Source organism: Euprymna scolopes, chromosome 4 (genome assembly GCF_053919585.1).
Source record: "Euprymna scolopes isolate OS-2025 chromosome 4, ASM5391958v1, whole genome shotgun sequence".
Lineage (NCBI taxonomy): Eukaryota > Metazoa > Mollusca > Cephalopoda > Sepiida > Sepiolidae > Euprymna > Euprymna scolopes.
Window position 1 is genome coordinate 167280763 of NC_136485.1, and position 24993 is coordinate 167305755.

A 24993-nucleotide genomic window follows, 5' to 3' on the forward strand; every position below is an offset into this window, starting at 1 on the left:
CCAGAACACGTGAAAGAAGACACATGTTTTAACATGTGTATGGCGTCATGGAAAATGGGAAGTTCTCGATATAGTTAGAAACTTTAGAGAACTGGGGGAGAGACGGAGAGGAAGTTTGAGGATGACAGATGATAGTCTGCAGTTGGGATTCGAATGTCTAGGAGCGAGACGGTCACTTTTGAAAATTAGAATGTGAAGCTTTGAATTCTTGATGATGAAAACCACGGCTGGTCAGGAGAAGAAATAAACCCATCATGTGTTTTTATAAACGTCGTCTTTGTGTTGTATTTCTACCAAAAGGTAAAGTGAAAATTGTTATATATGTCTTATATATATGATGTGGTTTAAAATGTCTTTACATACATATCTTACATACACAATATGAACACTAAGACTGTCTCAATACTATCTCCTCACTCAAAGAGCTTCTACACTTCTAAGTATGAACTTTTATAAATATGAATCTCATTATAACACGAACAATCTCTCTTACAACAACATCCCTCTTAATAAAACTCTCTCTCAATAAGACTCTCTAACATGCACTTATAATAACAACAACAAGAAAAGAATAATCATAATAATAATGAAATATAACAAATTTGCATATTTAGTTTCATACCAATATGCATTTAATATTGGTTGAAAATTAATTTGCATATTGACAGTGAATGTATAACAAGTATTTTCTGTTACTTTAATATGGAAAGTTAGAAAAAATTAACACATAATTTCCTAAGAAAGAAATATTTTTTGTTACAAATAGTTGTTTGTAATTTTATAACTCAAAAATGTTATTCCTGGGTTAAATCAATTTGAAAATATGCTTTATTTATGATTAAAAAGACAAAGTTTTTGCGTGATGCAAAATTTACATTTCTTGCCAGCAAAATTGAGATTCAGAATTTACAGTTGGTCCTCAAGTTTTCTGTAACATATTTCTAATATAGTACTTAATTTTTAACTGCAATTCAGAATATACATATCAATATTTTACTATTTTTAGACAATAAAATGTTTGGATTTAAAATTATCCTTTATGGACGGACATCATTGTAAAAGGGACATAATTGACATTTTTCTCAAGCTTCAGTGAAAATTTTTTTATACATCTTATCTAATTGAGCTTTAAATCTTATATAAAGATCACAATAATAGAGATTCTTAGGATTTGGTTCAATATAATTGTAAAAATTTTTAATGGGGACTTCTTCAAAACACATATTTCTAGTCTTTAAGTTTTTACCATTAGTATGATGCAAAAAAGTTTTTCACGTATATTGGCTGTCTGAACTTTTGCGTTTATCAAAGAGTCCATGAGTATGTTAGTATTTTGCACCTCACTAGGGACAGGTATTCTGACTAGTCTAGTAGGTTGGTTAAAAAATAATGTCGTTTTTTGACTTAAAGTTGAATGTCGAAAAACAACATTATTTTTACACCAACCCAATACTAAATATGGCTGGAAAAAAAGAAACTTTCTCATGTTTATAAAGTTTGACTTGATAAAAAAGAAGATTCACACAGTGCATAAGAATATGGAATTGAATCAGAGAATTTACATCAAGAAAGTTCCAAATATTTTTCCTCATGAGATATTCATATTTCAAGTCACCAAGAGAATAAGGATCAATTCAAACCCAATAACGGATTTATTTTCATTGCTGGAAATTCTGCAAATATAAAATTAATTTTAAAACATACATTTGTGTAAAATTCTTTTTTTTTTAATATCAAGCAGGTGTAGACATCTATTTTGAAAGTACAATGGTCATTCCAAAAGTAATAGCTTCTGTTTTTTTTTTAATTAAAAAACTAAAACATTGAAGAGCTATGAAGATGGAAAAATAAGCAATCTTTAGTGCTCCAGAAATTTTTTATTTTCTACATAGTTTACACCATTCCTAATGCAATTTTGTCAACCTCTTATGATATCTCGGTCGTAAAAGTATGAAATGCACTTTGTCATAACACTGAAAGTGACAAACCCATCTGTGCTGATATCAACTACATCGACTTCATAAACGTTCAACAAGTGCCGGTGAACATTGATCAGTTCAATTTTTTTCTGTATAGAGAAATTCAGTGATGCATCTTTGCGTCTGAAGCATGTTTATGAAAGGGGGTTGCTTTCTTAGAGTCTCACACTGTCAATATCTGCAACAGAGAGTAAACATTCAGATCATGAGTACATAAGTTCAGTCATCATAACAGTGCAATTTGCAATACTGTGATCTATTCAAGTGATATAAAAACAAGACATTACTTTTGGAACGTCCCTTTTTTTTTTATCTAAAACAGAAATCAATTTCTTCAGATATTTAAAAAATACATATTAAAAAAATGTTATACCAACACAGATGGCTTTCCAAGTTGTCTAATAAACCAATTAATTCATTTCTATTGCTCATATTTATTTTAACTCATGAATTGAACTAAAAATTTCTGATTAGCCAGATTTTGTTAAACAAAAGTATCTGATTAGCAAGATTTAGACCATGAGTTTGTCAAACATTATTTGTTTCTTTATAAATAGTTGAAGGTATTAAGAATATGGATAAACACTTTTACCAAAATTACCTACAATCAATTGAAATATCATGAAATATTCATCTTTTTTATCTATTTTCGGCATAAATTGTTAAACTGTGTTTCTGAACTTTTGAAATTATAATTTATAATTAGTATTATTTTTATTATTCGGGCTACTGTTCTCATCTTATGTATTATTTTGACAATGTTTTATTTTCCTTTCTGAAATGTGTGCTGCATTTTCAAGAAGGGATTTATTTGTTTACTGCAAAATATATGTAAATCGTTGGTGTGATTTCATGTTTAACATGTCTGTACTTTTGCCAGACATGTAGTCAGTTGCATTTTCTGTGTATATTTTAAGCATCTGACCACCATGTTCTTCCAACTCATGCATTTATTGTGGGTATTTGAGAAGTTATGACAGATAAGGTGAAGTGTAACCAGATTGTTACCCTCAAGAACCAAAAGTATAATCAACCAGCTCCAGATATGCCATAAAAGTTAACAACACTTAGAAATAACATGAACAAGGCACAGTAAACCAATTAAAAATAGAATTCACACCAAAAGTCTGATTTCTGCAGTGAAGAAGCAAACTGACCAAAATCCATAAAGAAATGCCAGAAAAATTGCTAAAACATAAGTATTTCAGTCTTAAATGCAAAGACCAATGAAGGAGGATTTAAAGTTTCCATATAAAAAGTAATCCACACAACCAATTTCAAGGAAGAAACGGTTAGACAGAAGCTTATTTTGCAAGAAATCAGACATTCCCCCCATGCTGCAGGAAAAATCCTTTGGTTAAACAAATCATTTGAAACCAATTTCCTAATGTGATTCAAACATGGTGCCACTTTCAGGGCTACTCCTAAGTTCTGACATCAATCCTATGAATTACACAATCTGGTTCATCTAAGCACCAAAGTTTCAACTCATTCATACCCCAATCTGGACTCCTTGAAGGAAGACATTCATTCTGCTTAAACCAAAGTTGGACAAAGAAATGGTGTGGCATTCATGTGATTCAGTGATAAACCGTGTTTAGAAAATCAAAGCGAAAGGTGGCGATTTTAAACTTTGATGTGTTATTTTGGTTCTGATTACCTCTAAACGATTTCCTTGATGCATTTTCTTATTTTCTTTAGATTAAATTTGTTTCCAAAAGGTAAATACTTTGGGGTCATCCTGTAGTAATAATTTTCTTTTTAAGCTAAAATCAATTTTGCCCATAGAAGAAAAAACTATTTACTAGATGATAACATTTAAAAAATAGTGTTTACTTCTTGATAACAGTAAATGAATGAATCTTTACTGGAGTTATACTTACCCTAGATTATTTTAGCAAAGTCTGTAAACTGCAGAAAGACAAGTTTTCTTTTTTTTTTTTAACTTTGCTTTGTTTCTGGTTTCTTTTAATCCTAAAAGCTAAAAACTAAATAATAATGGGGTCGCCATTAGCTGAAATCAAAACTAAAACATTGAGAACTTAAGTATTTCATTTTAATAACCGAGATAATTGGAAGAAGCATCAAAATAATTAGAAATTAACATAAAGGAAAAATGTATGCATACACAGATGAAACTCCTTAATGAAACACACAATGAGACATTTGACCTCCCAACCAATTATTTACTGTTACTACTGCAAAGAATTAATCATTTTTGTTACATTTTAGCTAAAATACATGCAGAGCAATGCCAATAAAAATATATAATTTTGTGTTTATTTCAGATTTTTAAAGTTTAAGCTGGACACACAACATAGAAACACACAATTTTTATTATTGGTGATTTTTTTATCTTTTGTCTGACAAACTCAATTTAAGTATAAAATAAAAAATATCTCTTAAAATTTAAATTATATTTTTATTTTAAAATAAATTCTGATAGATTAAAGGGAATTTAATAAAAATGATTACAATTAGAAAAAGCAACAATTACTAGAAAAACTGATGTTATCAGTTAATTTACCAATTAATATACTCAAGAGCATTGGGTAAAACAGATGTCATCTACTTATTTTAATTATCTTTTTTTTTGTTGCATATATTGTTGCCTTTTTTATATGAATGTCTAAATCATTAAAACAAAATTTCAGTTGTATATGTTGTTTTTTTATATATGAAGATCAACACATTTTTTAGTTGGATTTGTTTTTACCTTTTTATGTAAATATCTAAACCAAAATTTTAAAAGTATATCGGAGAAAATAATCTAACCAAAAAAATATCATTGAAAAATTATGGAATTATAAAGAAATGAAAACTGATAGCCAGTTAAAAAAAATTGAGCAAAATTAGGTGAACATTGTACTTACATCTTTATATACATTTTTGGTTCAGCTGAAAAAGAAAAAAAGAAACAAAGTTGGTGCTAAATGAAGGCAACTTTTTACAGTGAATTATCTTCAAAATTTTCTAATTCATTAAGAAAAAAATAGGTAAAAACAAGAATCTATTTAAATATAAACAAAGTTCAGTTGGGTTCCCATTTAATTATAATTTATTGTAACTTTTGTTAGTAATGTAAAGCTTAAAATAAAGGAATGAATTGCAACATCAATTTTGACAACGAGTGGCTTGATCCATTCTATCGATTCAGTGGTAGGATTCTTAGTTGAATTCTTTGTCAAATGATTCTCCATCGGTGTACCGGTGGCTGACACCATCCCTGGCAGAAGGTAAAAAAAAAATCCGGCACCAATAAACAATGGTTTATTGGTGCCGGATTTTTTTTTTAGATGTTGGGGAAGAAGAAAGAAAGCAACAACAACAAACTTAATAAATGATAATAATAACAGAATATATAACAATAAAATTTAACAATAATAATGAGCAGAGATAATCAAACAAAACAAACCTGATAATTAACGGGGTATACTCCCTCAAAGTTGGGAGATTCTATTGATAAACACTGCCAATAGGAACTCCCGAATCAAATTAATTCACATTCTGTTATCAACAAATCAGACATGAGATGAGAGTCTATCTCTAGTAATGTGAGAAGCCTTGGATGATGGCTGCAAAGCATTGAACATATAAGAGAGCATTATTTATCGAAAGAAAAACCCAAAATTATCTCTTTACATATTGAATTAACATCTCCAAAACATGCGGAAGCTGAGACGATTACAGATTATATTATAAGGGCTAAAACAGCAAATTCATTAAAAATGTCTGGAAAAGTTATTAGCGACAGTCTGTTAATCTCCATGGTCCTTAAAGGGTTACTGAGTGATTTTAAGCCATTCACCATCATTATAACCCAGAAGAAAACCCCATGATTTTTAGTCAATTCAAGGTGGCACTCAGGAGTTATGAGGAAACTGAGAAAATGATCACAGAAAAATAAACCGAATCTACAAATATCATGAAATTTTAAAATGCCCACTTAAAAACAAAATTATACCTTTACCTTTAATAAAAACTGTAACTTTTCCAAGAACAATTTTTCTCCTAAGAAAAGGACAAACATTATTTGCTACAATTGTGGACAACCCAATCATAAGAGTTTCCAATGCAGATACAAAAATTTCAAAGGGACTCCATTAAAAATGTGGAGAGCAACGTTTGTGAACATACATTTTTATTTTCATGTATGTTTGACACTTCAACAAACAGTAACAACTTTCTTGTTGATTGTGGTGCAACGACACATGTAATTATGTAGGAATTGGATTTTATCAATTTTGATCCCAACTTTTCAGAGTCACTTTGTACAGCTATATTTTCTGTACAAACCGCCACTAAACAAGGAGCAAATGTAAACTTTAGTCCCAATAAATCAAAACTGGTGTACTCGAATGGAACTGTATTTGATACTAAAGAAAATGGAAAACTATATTATTTAAACAGTGTAGTCCCATCAAAAACTGCCTGCCATGATTTACACAGACATGGTATAAAATTCTTGGGCACTGCAATATTCCAAATATCAAAAAGTTGCCTAATGTGATTGACAGAATGAAAATAAAAACTTAAAAAAACTTGACAAACTGCAAAGTTTGTACACAATGTAAAATGGCAAAGTACTAAAACAAGATGCCAGACAAGAAGGCCACAAAAATCCTATCACTAGTACATTGTGACTTGAACAGTCCTGTGGAACCGATGGCCAGAGAAAACTTCAGGTATGGATTAAATTTTGAAAACGATTATTCCGGTTTAATGATGGTCTATTTCTTAAAGAACAAATTTGGTACCTTGTTAACAACTAAAAAATACTTAGTTGACATGGTCCCCTACAGTGCAATAAAGTGTATTCGCTTTGACAATGGTACAGAATTCACTAATAAAGACTTTGAACTTTTATTAATTAACCATTGTATCAAATATAAAGAATCAGGCCCCTAATTCACCTCACTAAAATGGAACTGCAAAAAGATCATGGCGGACACTTTTTGAAATGGCAAGATGTCTACTCATTGAATCAAAACTCTCCAAAAACTTCTGGATATACGCACTTATGGCGGCTGCCTATATACGCAACAGGTGCTTTAACAAAACACTATCTAAAATCCTGTATGAAGCTTTCTGCGGTAGAAAACCAAATTTAAGCAGAATGCATATATTTAGTTCAACTTGCTTCGCATATATAAAAAGTAAATTAAATATTAAAACCGATAAAGGTATATTTCTTGGATACAATAAAAAATAGTCCAGTCAATTTAGTATAAAATTCACAGACACGTTTAATTTTTCTTCTGTAATAAAATTTGGCTTCCAATTCCCAAATGAAGTTCTACTTAAATCCTGAAGCTAAAAACAATTGCATTTGAATAACATTTTTAGTAATTAATTTATAAAGAAAAACTTTAAATAAATAATAATCTACGTAATACATCTGAAGTGTTTTGAGCAAATGAAGTAATAAAATTCTAAACACGATTAAATGGCTAATTTTGTAATTTTTTTTTTACAAATTCATTATTTTAAAGTTCATTATCACTTCTTTATAAAGAATTTTATCATTTTACACCCTAATTCCAGCAGATTATCAAAATGACAGCTTGACTCTTGTTGGTTTATTAACATGTAGCAGCTGTTTGTTAGTTCTCCTTTTTCTTGTAGTAAAAACTTATTCAAAAAGAATACAGACAATCAATATTCATCTAAAAAATTCAGAAACCTAAAATTCCATGCGATAAAAAATTTGCAATGGAAAAATACATTCATATGGCTTAGCATTTTTTTTGTGTACAAATCTTATGGATGTAACATCTTATGAAATGTGAGTTTGCAATATTTTCAAGCAGGTAATTTTAAAAATACATTTGTTATTTTCAAAGTTAAGCAAACTTATTTTTAAAAAAAATTATTTTTGTTGTCATTTTCATCAGGAATTTTTATTCATTTCTAATTAAATCCTGAAATAATACAATTTCATTTGAATAATGTTTTTAGTAGTTAATTTATAAACAAAAACTTTTAATGAAATCTGCTCTGACGAACTCGAAGCACTTGTCTCTCTTCAATGTAAATACTTCCGACTAACCCGAATAGCAGCAAAATCCCACCCCTACATTGTAGAGATCTCTAGATGCTGAAACATCTTCTCAAACTACTTGACTTTGGAATTTCCTCCTGGTTCTCGTTTTTACTAACATGTAGGAATTTAAATGTAATATAAACAGATATTTCACTGTTCAACTCCTTACATAGTGTCTCTGTAGAATTGGTCCCAAATAGTAGCCCCTTAGATCCAAGTGGCACTGTCTTGTTTGGGGTAAATAACAGTAAAAAAAATAAATAAATATTGTATGTGTGTGGTAGTCCTGCTTCTTTTCTTCCCTCCTGTTTGCATGCACCCCATATGCTAGCACTCACCAAGGCGGTGAGTATAACTGAATTTTTTTTATTAACATTTATTATTATATATCAATTCCTGTGTCATTACTGCTGTATTTATCTTTCTTTAGTGATTGTTGAATGTAATCTGAGCATAATTTGAGTCTGTCTGACCTTTGGAATGGATTAATTCCGTTTCTTTTAATTCAAATGGAAATAATTATTTTGAGATACGATTTTTTCAAGATATGTTGGTGGTAATGGAACAAATTAAATTTGTATTTCAAGGTATATATATATATATATAATCTACTAGCAGACCGCCTGTCATTGCCTGGTCATAAAATATGCTTAAATATGATATTTTGATTAATGCAGATTTTGTATTTATTATTATATTGGATCCAATATATAGTAATAGTTTAAAAAGTAAAAAAAAAGACTTGTGCGCCACCGAGAATCAAACTCAAAATATTTAGCTTATGATTTACTTTTTCCTTTTGACGTTAATGCCTGACCTATGAAGACATGTTTGCTGCAAGGCTAAAAATTAAAACATGAACCAATAGCTATTACATTAAGCATGCATATTTGTAATGCTGTTGTTTGACAGTCACCTGGCAAATTTCATTTTTTTTAATTTTCACACTTTTGCACCGATTTTCTTTGGCTAAAACCAAATATTAAGTTTCGCATGGGTTCAAATACCCTATACATTAAGATTTTTGTCTGTAGATTAAAAACTGACAGGAGTTTGGTAGGCAAATTTTCAAAAAATATATATAGAAAGAACTTTGTGTTTACTAATCATGTAGAATATCCGCATGTAATAGTTAACTAAAGATGATCAAATGTTTAAAAGAATTTGCAAATTAGCTAGATCTTTTGCAGTTGAATGCAACTCCATGACCCATATATAACAAAGTTGTATTTTCTTTTTAAATAAGTAAAAGAAGGTTTTTTTAAATATTAATGTCAATATACAAATACACTCAAAAAAAGTATATATTTTGGTACTTATGCACTTTTGTTATCATGCTGAAATAATGACATTATTTAGAAAGCCACTAACATGGGGAGGGGAGGGTGTTTTCTAACTATTCTCTACTTTCACTCAACAATTTAATATAAAAGATGTCATAAAACCTGAATTTAACTTGAAAATACTGTTTTAAAAATAGCGCAGCAACAAAAGTGCATAAGCACCAATATTTTGCTTGTTCCTTCCTTTCTTCCTTACTCCTTATGTTATACTTTGAAATAGGTTAAATACAATTTTTGAGGGCCAAACTCAAATTTGGCTTCATAAAGTCCAATCTGGCAACACTGGACAAGAATATGATTTAGCCTTGTTTTCGAATATCATTGTAACGATATATGATCATTGTCGTGATAATGTGAGAAAGAAACTCATAGTAATTTTGACATGCAGTAATTCTTCAAAGTAGTCAGAAAAACATTATGTAAAAAAGGGAACATTTGAAAGAAACAGAGAAAAGAGAACATTATCTGCTAAGAGGTGCTGAGTGAGGAGTAAATTAAAGATTGTCTCTTACAATGTGATTTTATTATTTGTATTGAACTATGTAGCACAATATTACTTTCTAAGTATTTATTAGTGCTTATTAATTTACCTTATTTGGGTCAGTTTCATGTTTAAAATACACTGAACACTATTTTCATAAAAATGCTAATAAACTCATATTTGCTGCATGTTATTGGGTTTTATGTTCAAAAAGTAATTTTTTTGCACTATTCAGAAAAATATCAGCTTCATGAAAATATATTTGCTGATTCAATATATTTCTTATTTTGTGGAATTTCTACAGCTCCAGCTAGTTTAAAATATTTTACATGACCGAAATAAGAATTAATCTTAGATTTAATATATGTAAACTATGAAATTACCCAGTTCAATTTTTAAAATGTCTCTAAATGTGACATACAAATTTTTTTTTTTAATGTTTCTTAGTCTTTTGATAATTTTTAAATAAATTTGTTTTCAAATAGGGGTATCACAGTTCATGGATTATATGTTAACCAACAAAATCTGGCACTTACCTTTTTCTTCAAAATTCAGTTTCAATTCAAATTCCGTGATGATAAAAACAAATTTATGTTGGAAATTTGTTTGTTCTTTGGAATTTATCAATTCGTAGAAATGTGGAATTTGTTAAAAATCTGAAAAATAAAAGAAATTCTTAAAACTATTTCATGTGTGAAAGGAAATGTGTAAAACATCATTTGGTTCTTTTCATTTAAAATTACTTTGAGCTCAACAGTGTCAATAATTTCAAAATCACATGTTTAATTTTGGTTGGTTTACAGCATATTAATTCTTTACCAGATTTAATGTATAAGATCATATGCTTGTCCCTTAACTATCAACCTCAAAATGTGTGGTTCATGATTTTCTCTTAGTCTTCATTTTCTCATTCTAATTTTGGTTGTGGTTCTCATATTGGCAAACACTAAGTGCACAAACACTGATTTACAAGTAATATTCAAAGCAAAGCAACAGACTCACATTACATAAATGACTTGGTAATTGATTTGTGGTAATTTTTGTACATATCCAATGCAATGGCAAAAAAGCTTAGAGAATGACCTTCAGACTGTAGTGGAATCGAGCCATGGGTGGAAGGTAACATTAAATCCCACTAAAACTTCTTTCCTTTAACAATTACAAGAAACTTCCTCAACCAGCAATTACCATGACTAATAACAATTTACTCGAGAACTCATTAGTCAAATAATTCAGTTTAACATTCACAGGCAACATGAATTGGAACAACTACATTGCAAAAAAGGTGAACCCTTTTTATCGTGCTAATAAATTACTAATATCTGAAAGGATCCTATACTATCCAGTCACCCATGCATAGAATATTGTTACAACATCTCGGCTGTTTCATCTAACACTCGTCTCTTTCGTTAAGACAGGATCCAAAAAAAAACGTCTACAATCAAAAATCAAATCAGTTTCTCTTCAGATTTCCTCAGCTCGATCTGCAGCTAAAAGACTCTGTCCATGCAGGACGTTAAATTATGAAACAGGATTTCATGCATGTCATTGGAGATCTTCACTATTAACATCCACATCTGAATTAGTTTCAAGGCATTCAAATACAGAATCTCAGCTTAGGATTAACCGAAATTCTTTGCCTGTTAAAATAAGTCATTGTCCATAGAAAATTACTACTTGTCATTGCATGCTAAACCTGATTGAAATCTTTGCTGAAGTTTATATCAACCTGCTGCAAGCTGAATTTTGATTCCTCAATATATTTTGCTTTGTGTTTGTAAATAAATTATTTTTCATTTTTTTCTCAATGTTTATAAAAATATTAAAAAAGAAAAGTCATTTAATTGTTTTATACTTTTTTCATGAATTTTTAATTTAGGTTTGCAATTTTTGTGTATTCAATTTTGGCTTGGCTCGTTTTTCATTTCAGTTTAACTCGGTTTGTCTTTTTGATCGTGAATATCAAGGCTGTTATTTTCAAAAAGAATTTTTTAAAATAGGCGATTATCAAAATTATTTGATAACATTAGAAGACTGAAATATTGGCCATAACTTCTTTATAATAATGTTGCTAGCGCTGACATATCAGTCATGCAGGGTTGGAAGGAGTAATAATAATAGGCAAATGATACCTTAAAACTCTCCAAAAAACACAATGGTTCATAAATTGCAGAAATACAAAATAAAATAAAAATCTTGTAAAATAAATATTTAAAAAAATTTATTTTTATAATTAACTACAAGTCTACTTTGTTTTGTTTTGGCATTCTTTCCAATTCAACTTTCGGATGAACTATTTTTATTAGTTACTTATGCATTTATGTTACTGCACTGGAATAATATTATTTAGAAAGCTATTCTTTAGGTATGTACAATTTAATGGCTGACTTAGTAGGAGACATGGTTTTGAACACCAGCTGATCATAATATTTGTTTAAATTTTTTATTACTTTTTGATTATGAAAGATTATAGCCTAAAGTTAATCTCTCAAAGAAAAATGTGCGTGAAATAAAAAAGTACATAGAAATATCTTATCACAATTCTGAAAAATCCTACATTTCATGTAAAAAATGCGTTATGAAAAAGATGGCATTTAAATTTTTCTGGCAAGATAAATATACGTTTTCTGGAATAATTTCCAAGTAAATAATAAAGTTAAAGTCTTGAGATAATGAATTAATAAAATAAAAGTACTGAACTTTTGCTAAACAAAATAATCATTCAAAAATGCACCAGCTGTAGCAACGACGTTTATTTATTAATGAAAAATAAAACATGGCGGTAAAATTCCAAAAAGCATGGAAGCACATAAAATTTTTTACAGGCGTATCTGAAAATGACGTCAGGTGGTTGGAGGGAGAGAAGGGGAGAGCAAAACCGACTGGTTTTCTTTTCTTTTTTTTCAGAACTGTGCATCCATACACACCTATAGTAAAGGTTTGTATAATTTTTACTATTTTTTTTAATTCAATTTTCTGTGTTCCTGCTTTTAAATTTTACTTTTCAAGATTATATAAAAATTATGTTATGCCAATAATTACATAATCATCCATGCAATGAAAATATTAGAATCTTACAAATAAAAATTACGCTAACACTGTAAAACCTAAAAATAATTTTTGCAATTATAACTTTTTTGTGTGAAAATATTAAATAAACATTGCTTAATTCAATGGTGATATTATTAGTTCGAAAAATTAATTTTTCTTTGAGTTATATCAATTTTGTTAATACGGACTTTAGGGGCTTTTTTCATAATGTTCCTGAAAAAAATAATTTTATTTTCATAAAAAAGCAAAAGTAAATTCATTCGTTTTTGTTTTTACTACTGAAAATCATAACTTTTGTAAAGGTATTTTTTGTTTAAACAAAATAATACATTTCCACTAAGAATCAAATAAAAATAATGGGTTCATTATATTCCATGATCATTATTTGATAAATACTGAAAATTTCATTACAATTGGTTAATTTCCTGATTTTTGGTGGATTTTTAAGCTAAGAGAGGGGTCAAAATGTTTATACATTTTGAGCATCGACCGTTCATTTTGCGTGTAGCTACCATTCTTAACATAGGGAAGATGCAACTATATTGTACTTCCACCTAACAATTTAAAAAAAATATCGTCAAATTTGAATTTAACTAAAAAAATATTATTAAAAAATAGTGTGGTAACAGGTACATAAGCACATTTTATAATTTTTGAAATCAAACAATCGTTCTTATTCCTTTTTTTAATTGCTTACCTTTATCTTTTGTAACTTTGTGATTTTATTGATCTTAAAATTAGGACAGAAATAAAAGAAAAAGTAAAAATCAGTTTTAAGTCGTTTACCAGATATGAAAACATATGATATTCAACATAAAAAGATAATGTAATTCCTGGCAGCCATTTTGTTTTCACAACCAAGCAGTTAGTAATGCGCATGTGTGTAACTGAAACAGACAAAAAAACAAATTCCACCCCCAAAAAATTGGAGTGTTTACTTTGAAAGCTGTTCTTAAGATGAGGAGGCTGGGAATGTTTATTCCAAAATTACTTAACATTGGGAGTGTTTATTCCGAAAGCCGTAAGAAAGAATGAATTTTTTTTTGTATTATCTGCTTAGAATAGATTGTTGATTTTATTTTTTTATTAATAAGCAGGCGCATTACTAATTCCTCGGTTGTGAAAAAAATGGCTGCCAGGGATTACATTAGCTTTTACATTGGATTGGATAACAAATGTTTTCATATTTGGTAACTACTTAGCCCCAAATTTAATTGTGATATTTGTTGATATTTTGAATGTTGGAGCTCATTAGGCACTGCCAAACGAATGTGAAGAAAGGAACGCATGATCCCGTGATGTCAGACTTGTGTTAACTATACAAACTATGGAAAAGCAGAAGTAACTTAATGATTTTTTTAAAAACCTTTGTTTATCTTCTTCAAACTGCAATTAATGATTAATCTTTGTTATAATTTTGTTAGGTTTTAAGATTTACACAGTTTAATGATTAATAATATTATAAACATTTGTAAATTGAATATCAAATACGGTTTTACTAAATATGTATGAGTGTTCGCTTGGTTAATTACCGGCTTCCATATTTTTGTTTGGTAAAAAGAGACTAAGAAAATATGAGAGTGGTCTACAAAATTTTTATTTGTGCAATAATATTTTTAAATCGGTTTTAATCTGACGATAAAAAGCTGGCAAGAGTAATGTTTATATTAAAACTTAATATTAAAAAAAAATTTAAACACAATAAAAAAATCTGTTGTAAGGGAACATTTTGAAATAATGGAATTTTAATTATTTTAATCTTTTAAAAAGTTAATTAATTTTTAGGAAGTTTCTTTTTCTTGGACATTAAACTGATTATATTAGAAAAAATGCTGTTTAAAAAACAATAATATTAAATTGATATCAATTTTTTAATTGAAACTTCAAGGTAAGTTTTTGTTCAATACATGTATTTAAATTTAAAAAAAATAAATATTTTTTACTTATTTGAACTCTTCTTTCATAATACAAAGAAATTTCGATCGAATTTCAAATTTTGAAAATATAAATAGGGGGGGGGGGCATGCACTAAAAAATATTTTCCGCCGTATATTTTACAGAAACTACATTTTATATGTAATTTCATGAAAATCTGATCATTAGTTCATTTTTGCTACATTTATTAAACACAGGTATGTTTTCATGTTCGGAATGTCTACTACATGGGAACGTTATTTTAAAGTGCCAATTATGTAAACAAGATGTTTTGTGTTGCAATTTCATTATTTTCGTATGATGAAAAATGTTTTTAATTATTACTAGTTTATTTTGCCCTTCTTTTAAATGGTGCAAAAGTTATACTGATAATATTAACTTATAATAAAGTTACATCGTTCTTTTACATATAAGGGTTTTAATTGTGGTGAATTTTGGAGGTGCCTAGAGCTCATGTAAAAAATACATTTCTTTTTCAATGAACAATAAATCTGACTCATGCTGGTTATAGCCAGGTTAATTGTGAATTTACTAATTTAATGCTATGCTATGCTCTTGATGTCATCTAATATTACATAAACTCAATTTTCTAAAGAGAGAAATTTAGAGCATCTTTGATACGCTAGCATTGTTTTGTGTTGTTTTTATTAAATGAGGAATTATTTCGAATTAAAATTCCTGCACCCACACACAAAAGTTTTTAACATTACCGATAAATAAATGCAACATGTTTATAACAAATTCTGCTAAAACCACAGTTGAGTGGCCTAAACATAATGCGATTTACTGTATGTTTTTTAAGCTGAATAAACATGTTACATTAAATAAAAACACTAAAAACTTATCCATTTAGGTAGAAAAGTAACTTATTTTGCCTTTGATAACATTTATTTGTTATATATTTGTTTTTTTGACAACTTTTTTGAATCTATGTGTACAGTCATACAAACCCGAAAATACATTTGTATATTTTCAGGTAATAATACACATCCCATAGTCATATTTTTTTTGTTATTTATTTTATGCTTTGGTCGTAGTTTTAAATATCGATTTCTCCCTCTTTTGACGATAAGTGCCCGAAAAAAAAAAAAATGTCGCTTCCATTTTCGGCGATAAATTGCAGTAGTACCAATTTTTTTATGAGAACTTAATTCCATAACGGGTACATACAATTTTTTTTTCTTTCAATATCTTAATTTTTAATGTCTTGATTAAACTAAACAAGTACGCCGAAAATAACTCCTTATTTATTATTTAACAAAAAGAATTGTTTTTAATTTGTATACAGATTTTTTTTTTTTTGTGTGTTCTACTTTAGCTCCGATCTTTAACGATTATTATATTAAATAAAAAAAGATAAAACTATGTATCAACTATAGAAATTTTCATCGCATTATGTTTAGGCCACTCAACTGCAGTTTTAGCAAAAGCTTTTATATAAACATGTTGCATTTATTTATCGGTAATGGTAAAAACTTTTGTGTGTGTGTGTGCATGTAAACTTCAACTTAACGCTCCCTTTGTTTACAAAGGCTTTCTTCGGAGCTGTCAGTGGTAAAGTGAACTAATCTTTTTTTTTTTTCTCAAATCATACTTTTTAAAATAAGTAAACGAACAAAAGAATGGAGTTATCAAAATTTCTGGCCAGATTTGCCGTTTAGTTGTCGGCTGCAAAACAAAACTTTTATATTTATTATTATTATTTTTCTTTTTCAAATTGTATTTTTGAAATAAGCAAACGAACAGAAATTGGCAGATTTGCCGTTTAGTTGTACAAATATTCTCAAACCATGTAATCACTAAAAGGGACTCTTAAAGGTTGACACCGCCATTGAGCAGAAGTTTGTTTACAAACTTTAAATTGGTACGATATAATCACATAATTATTTAAAATGTAATCATGTGATTAAAATTTTATTTAACAAATAAAAAAAATAATGCAAGATGAAGTTTTAAAATCATTAAATATGTTTTATTTTATAATTTAAAATTAAAAACATTGAACAATAAAAATAAAATTTTGAGTACTTATGTATTTTTAGTATCCTGCTGAAATAATGTTATTATTTTGAAAGCCATTCTTAACATGAGGAGGGTGTTTTGTAACTATTCCGTGCTTCCATCTTACAATTGAAAAAAAAAGGAGATATTGTGAAACTTTAATTTAACCTGAAAAATCTATTTAAAAATAGCGTGGTACCAAAAATGCATAATCACCAAATTTTGGTTTTATTCTACAGTAGATATTGTTCTTGCATATGATGGCAGATGGTACCGTGCTATATATATATATATATATATATATATATATATATATATATATATATATTCAGTTTAAATTCAAGTTTCATTATATATATTTTTTTAAATTGTAAGGTGGAAGCACATAATAGTTCTAAAACATCCTTCTCCTCAAATTAAGTGTTATATAGGAGTTTCATTAAAAGAAAGTCTTATTATAAGTGATGCTTAGAAAGAGTCTTATTAGAGTGTTTGTCGTTTCTGTTATGAAGACATTGTTCGTTTTATGAAGATTCATATTTATATTAAATGTTCATTACTTAGAAGTGTTGATATGAGAAGCTCTTAGAGTGAGGAGATAGTGTTCAGACAGTCTTAGTGTAGATTATGAGATGTAGAGTTCACATTGTAGATATGAGATGTGTATGTTATGACATTTTATAACACAGACATATAGACATATAACAATTTAATTTACCTTTTGCTGGAATCACAACACAAAGACGACGTTTACAAAAACACCTGATAGGTTTATTTCTTCTCACGACCGGCTGTGGTTTTCATCATCAAGAATTCAAAGCTTCACATATTAAGTTACAAAAGTGACCGTCTCACTTCTAGAGGTTCGAAAGACAAACTGGACTGTCGTCTGTCGACCTCAGACTCTCTCTGAGTTTCTCCCAGTTTCTCCTTTCTTTTCTCTAAAGTTTTTCTAACTATCTCTAGAACTTTCTATTTTCCATGACGTCATACACACGTGTTCTGGACATACGTGTACAAAACTTTTCCTTTTTTTACAAAAGGAATTTTAACCTATACTCAGTAACCTATATTTCCAATATGTTAAAAACATGTTTATTAAATTATCTTGTAGCTGCATTCTTTCAATTAAATTTTCATAACAAAATTGACAGTGCACATTCTTTTCTTGAAACTATTTTATCTCTATTCTAAACAAATCGTTTGCTTTACATTCCATTCTCTAATTCTCACACGTAATCTATTTCTAAACCTAAATTACGAGGTTCGAATTTCGTCTATTGCTATTTCATTTTCATTTTAACTAAATCTCTCTATTTTTATACTTACATGAAAAGGAGACAGCCCTTATCATGTAACATAAGAATGGCTTTCAAAATAATAACGTTATCTCAGCACTGCACAAAAATATATAAGTACCCAAAATTTCATTTATATTAGCCAATAAAACATATTTAATCATTTTAAAACTTCATCTTACATTATATTTTTTAATTTGTTAAATATCGTGGTTAATTTAAATTACATTTTAATCACATGATCACATTTTCAATAATTATGTGATTTCATTTTAAGTTTATAAAACATGTAAACAAACTTCTGCTTGATACCAGTGTCGACTTTTAAGTGATTATATGGTTCAAGGATTCTTGTACAACTAAATGGCAAATCTGCCAATTTCTGTTCGTTTGCTTATTTCAAAAATACAATTTGAAAAAAAAAAAAAATAATAATAATAAGTATAAAAGTTTCGTTTTGCAGCCGACACCTTTGCAAAAAGCCTTTGTTAACTTAAAAAAAAAAATGAGGGTGTTTGTATATATCGATTTTTTTTTAATAAGATTGCATAAATAAAAGACATAACTGCTTATTTTAGAAAATATTTTAGATTTTAAACTTACTTTCATTTTTTTTTCACTGAAATAATAACATTATTTAAAAAGCCATTCTTAACATGGGAGGGAAGGGTGTTTTTAAACTGATTTATCTCCCTTGTTTGATCTGTCCGGTTTTTTTTTTTTTTTTGTAAAAGCACAAAAAAATAAAATAAAATAAATGAATAAATAAAAAAAAGTTTTCAACAATGTTTTTAATTAATATTTTAACTTTCTTACTTAAAAAAATTAGATGCTATTTTGCCAATTCTGGAAAAAAAAATGGCACTTCTACAGAATTGGGACGATATTTTGTAGTCGATAAACAAAGTTTTCAGATAAAAAAATGGTTTCAACTGATTTTCTTTGTCAATTCTAGTAAGTTACAATGGTAGCTTCCAAATTATTCAGCCCAAAGTACCTGAATATTACTGAATTATTAAAAAAAAATAACTTTGTGTTAGCAGGTTAAAGTTTTTGGTCATTTTGTTTAAATCAAAACGGAAAATTACCTCCCTTTTGAACTCTATGTCTTACAATCGTTTTCATCAAATTCTATTTTTTTTTCTTTAATAAATAATTTTCTACCTAATTGATTTTCGTAATTTTTTGATAAAATCATCTTAAAAACACAAGGAATACATAGATACCATTGTTTTCATGTAAAATTCAGTATTATGATTTCCGAAATATCGTCCCATTAGTGTAGAAGTGCCAAAACTGTTATGCTTTTTTTTTGTTGCTTTTTTTACTGGTGCTGATAAAAGGTTATTTCTCGGTAAATATTTTTATTATTAATGTTAATAAGCCAGATTTAGAAAACAGATTTAATACAAGTTTATTTATTATTTTTAAGACAATTTTGAATTCTTACTACTACCGAATGTTAACGCATTAAAACAATTTGTTTAAAATAAAATAATAAAAAAACGTATGTCTCAGATTATTCAGGTATAACAGTTTTTGCAAATCAAAAATTAAGCGGACCTGAGGAATCTTGCCCTACCCTCTCTATATTTTTATTTTTGTCTATTTTTTTTCAATTTTTAAAATAAATTATTATTGAATGGACACTAATCTACCATATTATAAAAAAATAAATGGATAAATAAAAATGAAAAGTCAATATTTAAATATTTGTAGGGGTGCTCAGTTTCTAATGCAACGTTCTAGTAAATCAACCACCAATTATAGAACCACTCAATGCTTTTAAACCAAATTTTGCGAATTTAACTCTTTTAAAAAGTTGTTTAGTATTTTTTAATTTCGTCTTTTAAAATAATCTCAAAAAAGGCTAAACAAAAAAATTTGCGAAATTTGGTTTAAAACGTCGAGTTGTTCTAAAATGGATGAATGATTTACTAGAATGTTGCCTTAGAAACTGAGCATCCATTACAAATATTTAAATATTGACATTCTTTTTAATATAATTTGGGAGACTAGTGTCCATTCGATAATAATCCATTGTAAACTTTTTTGTAAATATGAAAAAAAAAAAAAAAAAAAAAAAGAAGAAAAATGAAGGTGGGGGCAAGATTCTTCAAGTTCGCCCAAAATTTACCCACTGAAAACGGTCACAGAATCCACCTTGACAAATTCTGCCTAACAGTGGCCACACACCCACTGTGCTGCCAATTTTACAGCCCCATACACATGTTCCACAGCTTTCTAAGTTAGAACCAAATAATGATCACAGAATATAATGAACATATTATTTTTACTTAAATCTTAGTGGAAATGTATTATTTTGATTAAAGAAAAAGTACCTTTACTAAAATTATGGTTTTTAATAGTAAAAAAAAAAAATGCATGAATTTATTTTTGCTTTTATGAAAATAAAGCATTGTAAATTGTAACAATTGAAAAAAGATTACAGGAACATTAAAAAAAAAAGTCCGTATTAACAAATTCGATATAACTTTAAGAAAAATTGATTTCTCAAACTACTGACATTATCATAGCATTGCAAAAAAATATTTCTACTTTTTTTTTAATTACAGGTTTCCTTGCTTGCATGAATGTGAAACTTTTGGCGCAACATAATTTTTATATAATCTTGAAAATAAAACTTTTTTAAATTTAAAAGCGGGAACATAGAAAAATAATTAAATTTTAAAAATGGTAAATTAAACAAACGTTCACGCTAGGAATGTACGGATGCACATCTGGGAAAAAAAGAAGAAAAAAACGAAAAACAGCACCTCCTACCTCCCTTTAACTACATGACGTCAGACAGGCTTTTGAGTCTCTGAAATTTTGAGCTTCCATATAATTCATGTGACGAGGAATTTATTTTCTTTCGGTTGAACAAAAGCAAGAATCTATCGCTTTTGGGAGCTTATTAAGCTATTTTTTTGTACAAACATGGTGTTTTTTGTTATTTTATTTAATTCAATATCTTAGGACTTGACGCTAGTGTACTTATTGATCCACGCTATTTTTTAAATAGTATTTATAAAGTTTAATTAAAGTTGTATGATATCTGTTTTTATTAAATTGTATGGTTAAAGTATAGAATAGGTACAAAACACCCTATGTTAAGAAAGGCTTTTTAAATAATTACGTTATTATTTCAGCACTAATCAATAAGTGCACTACTGCACTAGTACCTAGGACTTTACTAATTATCTTTGTAATGGACCCATAAAACTAATATTTATCTTTCTAAGGATTTTTACAATGAATTTATTTAACTTCAAAATTTAGCTGAATTAGTTACCTTGCTGTGAAAATATTTTTCATAATTTTTTATTTTTTTTATTTTCCATGTGTACAAGTAGTTTTCCTTTTGGAAATTAATTTTAGTCTTTCAAATACAATTAAAAAAAAAAAAAAAACACTGGTCGAAAACCTACAAAAAAAATATATGATTAAACTATGTCCTCCTATCTTTATTTAACCATTTTGATCAAAATATCCGCGAACTAATAAATTGAAACAGCGGACCAGCAAAATCAACTAAAAAGCATGTTTGGTTATTTTGCCGTGACCGGCAACCTAGCCGATTTAAAAAAAAAGACAGAGAAACGAAAAAGACACAAATAAAAGAAAAGGGAAAGAAAAAAAGATAAGGGAAAGGAAAAAGAAAAGTAAAAGGAAAGAAAAGAAAATAAAAAAGAAAAAAAAAGAAAAAAGAAAAGGAAAAAGAAAAAGAAAAGGAAAAAGAAAAGAAAAGAAAAGGAAAAAGAAAAGAAAAGAAAAGGAAAAAGAAAAGAAAAGGAAAAAGAAAAGGAAAAAGAAAAGAAAAGGAAAAAGAAAAGGAAAAAGAAAAGGAAAAAGAAAAGAAAAGGAAAAAGAAAAGAAAAGAAAAAAGGAAAAGAAAAGAAAAAGGAAAAGAAAAGGAAAAGGAAAGAAAAAGGAAAGAAAAAGGAAAGAAAAAGGAAAGAAAAAAGAAAAAAGGAAAGAAAAAAGAAAAGAAAAAGGAAAGAAAAGAAAAAGGAAAGAAAAGAAAAAGGAAAGAAAAAAAGGAAAGAAAAGAAAAAGGAAAGAAAAGAAAAAGAAAAGAAAAGAAAAAGAAAAGAAAAAGAAAAGAAAAGGAAAGAAAAAGGAAAGAAAAGAAAAAAGAAAAAGGAAAGAAAAAGAAAAAGGAAAGAAAAAAGAAAAAGGAAAGAAAAAAGAAAAAGAAAAAAGAAAGGAAAAAAAGAAAAAAGAAAAAGAAAAAAAAGAAAAGGGAAGAAAAAAGAAAAAAATAAATTTTTGCCGTAAAAATTAATTCTTTTTCACGTTTTCTCTCCCCTCCCCCAGTGCATATTAGCAAGAAATTTTTATTTTAAGTTTAATGACTTAACTTTCTATTAAATCGATTCCCCACTTTGCGGTCGTTATGCTTATAAATGTTAAAAGTCATTAAATAAACTTTAAAAAAAAAAGTTATCCTGCTAATATGAAACTTAAGTCTGTTATCGACGATAATCCGTAGAAAAAATAAAAGGTGAAAGGGAATCATTCTTACGCCAGGAGGGAACTCGTTCACTCGTTCAGTCGTTCAGGTCCGCCAAATATGATGCTTATGCACTTTTGTTACCGTACTATTTTTTAATAGTATTTTCAAGTTAAATTCAGGTTTTACGATATCTGGCGCGTTTTTATTAAATTGTTAGATGAAAGTACACAATTAAGACACCCTCTACATGTTAGAATGGCTTTCTAAATAACGTTATTTCAGCACGGTAATAAAAGTGCATAAGTACCATAAATATTTTCAATTCCCTTGCTTCTATTGTCGCATTTTCTTCCTTTTTTTTCTGTTAATAACAGCCTCATATTTTTATTTTTATTTTTTTAAATAAAAAGTATAATTTCCCTAAATTATGTCGGTTTCAACGTCCCAAATTCTTTTTGAAAAAAAAAAAAAATGACTAAATTACATACCCTATTTAGCTAAGACCTTTTTAGGCAAAAAGCACCAGAGTAGCTATCAGTATTTGCAAAAGAAATATTTTTTTAATAAATAAAAAGAAATCCACAAAAATTAGAAAACAAATTAATATTTGGTCAAATTTACCCTGTCAAAAGCAGATAAAACTAATCAAATTAAATATGTCAGACTTCTTGGAGGGAGGGTGGCACTGTTTACCCCAAAATGGGAACATTGGCTCATTTTAAACATGCATATCCAAACTGAAAGTTCGGATGTGCTCCTGCAGTTAAAAAAAAAAGAAAAAAAAAAGAACCCTAAAATGCAATTGAATACAAGTACTACTTACTTTTCGTTTTATCGTCTGCTTTTGCATAAGTTTTCAAAAAAGAAAACGCGTTTTAACAAAAAATTAAAACGTGACGTGATTGAAGTTAGTATTCAATATGGTGACCGGAAGAGTAGATTCGTAAAAATTAAAGAGGAGGAAAATGAAAAGAACGATTTAAAAATGTAATTTCTTTGATGTAGAAATTATTATTTTATTTATCGCAATATTTTATATTTAGTTAAATTCGGTGCTAAATTTCATGGCTGCTTATTGCAAAGTAGACCAGTAGCAGGTATAAACCTTTTCTTATTTTTTTAAGAATATATATATATATATATATATATATATATATATATATATATATATATATATATAATATTCATATGTATTTTTTTCTTTTTTGCAAATAAATGAAAAATGTTTTGCTTTATATATATATATATATATATATATATATATATATATATATATATATATATATATAATCACACGAAATAATAGTCTGTATTTTAGGTGCTCGTTTGGAATAATAACAAAAATTGAATTCCAACTAAAAAACAATGTTATGTAGAAATGAGTAAAGTATTCAAAAATCATGAAAAATTATAAAAGTATTAATTATTAATTAAAATTGCTTTCGAAGACATTTACAAGTTTTGCTTAACAAACAGAAGATAGCGGGGGGGGCTAAGTGCAGTAATGGTCGTGGCGGGATCTCTGGATGGTGAAAGTATGTTTATGTAAAATGCAGTAATATGTTACTAATTTCGACACGACAATTAAATAGATGACATTGTTTTTAGGTGAAATTCAATGTTTCGATTTTCGTTGTTATTCTGAAAAAGGTTGCTTTTTTTTAAATTTCAGAATTTGTTATAATAGAAGTATATTTTAAGATTATTTAACAAATAATCAAATGAACTAGTCTTCAGAATCTTTTAAAGAAATTATTAGTTCTTTTCAAACACGACGGTTGCTGCGGGCCTGTCAGAGTAAGCGGTGAAGACTTAATAATCCCTTCTATTTTTATTATAAAACTTTTGCATTACGAAACACTAAACATGTTTTTGTAAATCACTTATGAAAACTTAATTTTTTAGATCAATTAAAAAGCATTAAACATAACAGTGTTACGTCGTAACACACACACACACACACACACACACACACACACACACACACACACACACACACACAAATGAACCACAGATTTTTTTAAACTTGTTATTTCAAATGTCTACTAAAGATTCCTCCGAGATGTGATAAGTCAGTTCACTATAAGAAAACACTACTGAAGGCGGTGAAAAATGGCGCAAAGTAGTCCTCCAGGACGGGTTCTGCTAGTTTTAGCTGTTATGAAAAAATATGCAAGAGGCTGTAGTTGTTGTTGTTATTGTTGGTACTACTGATGTACCTATTTACTGTGCCTCCCCACTGGACAGAGTTAGACACCAGGGTCGTTTTTTAACGTGGAGAAAAGGTACAAAAATAAAAAAAATTGTCTCAGTCGTGAAGGACTGATCCTCCACCAAAAGAGAACAAGAAATTGAAGTGCTGCAGCATCTGAAGAACAGGGTATTTATTTGCCCCCCCCCACC

At 28.3% G+C, this 24993-nt stretch overlaps 1 long non-coding RNA gene across 1 annotated transcript; it reads right to left on the bottom strand.

Moving 5' to 3' along the window:
• Positions 1-128: 128 nt before the first annotated feature.
• LOC145270056 (uncharacterized) lies at positions 129-23533 on the bottom strand. The gene is made up of 4 exons (XR_013865299.1): positions 23414-23533; positions 10383-10502; positions 4853-4877; positions 129-1673 (listed from the first exon to the last, which is right to left on the bottom strand). It is a non-coding gene; the product is annotated as an uncharacterized LOC145270056 (long non-coding RNA).
• Positions 23534-24993: the final 1460 nt, after the last annotated feature.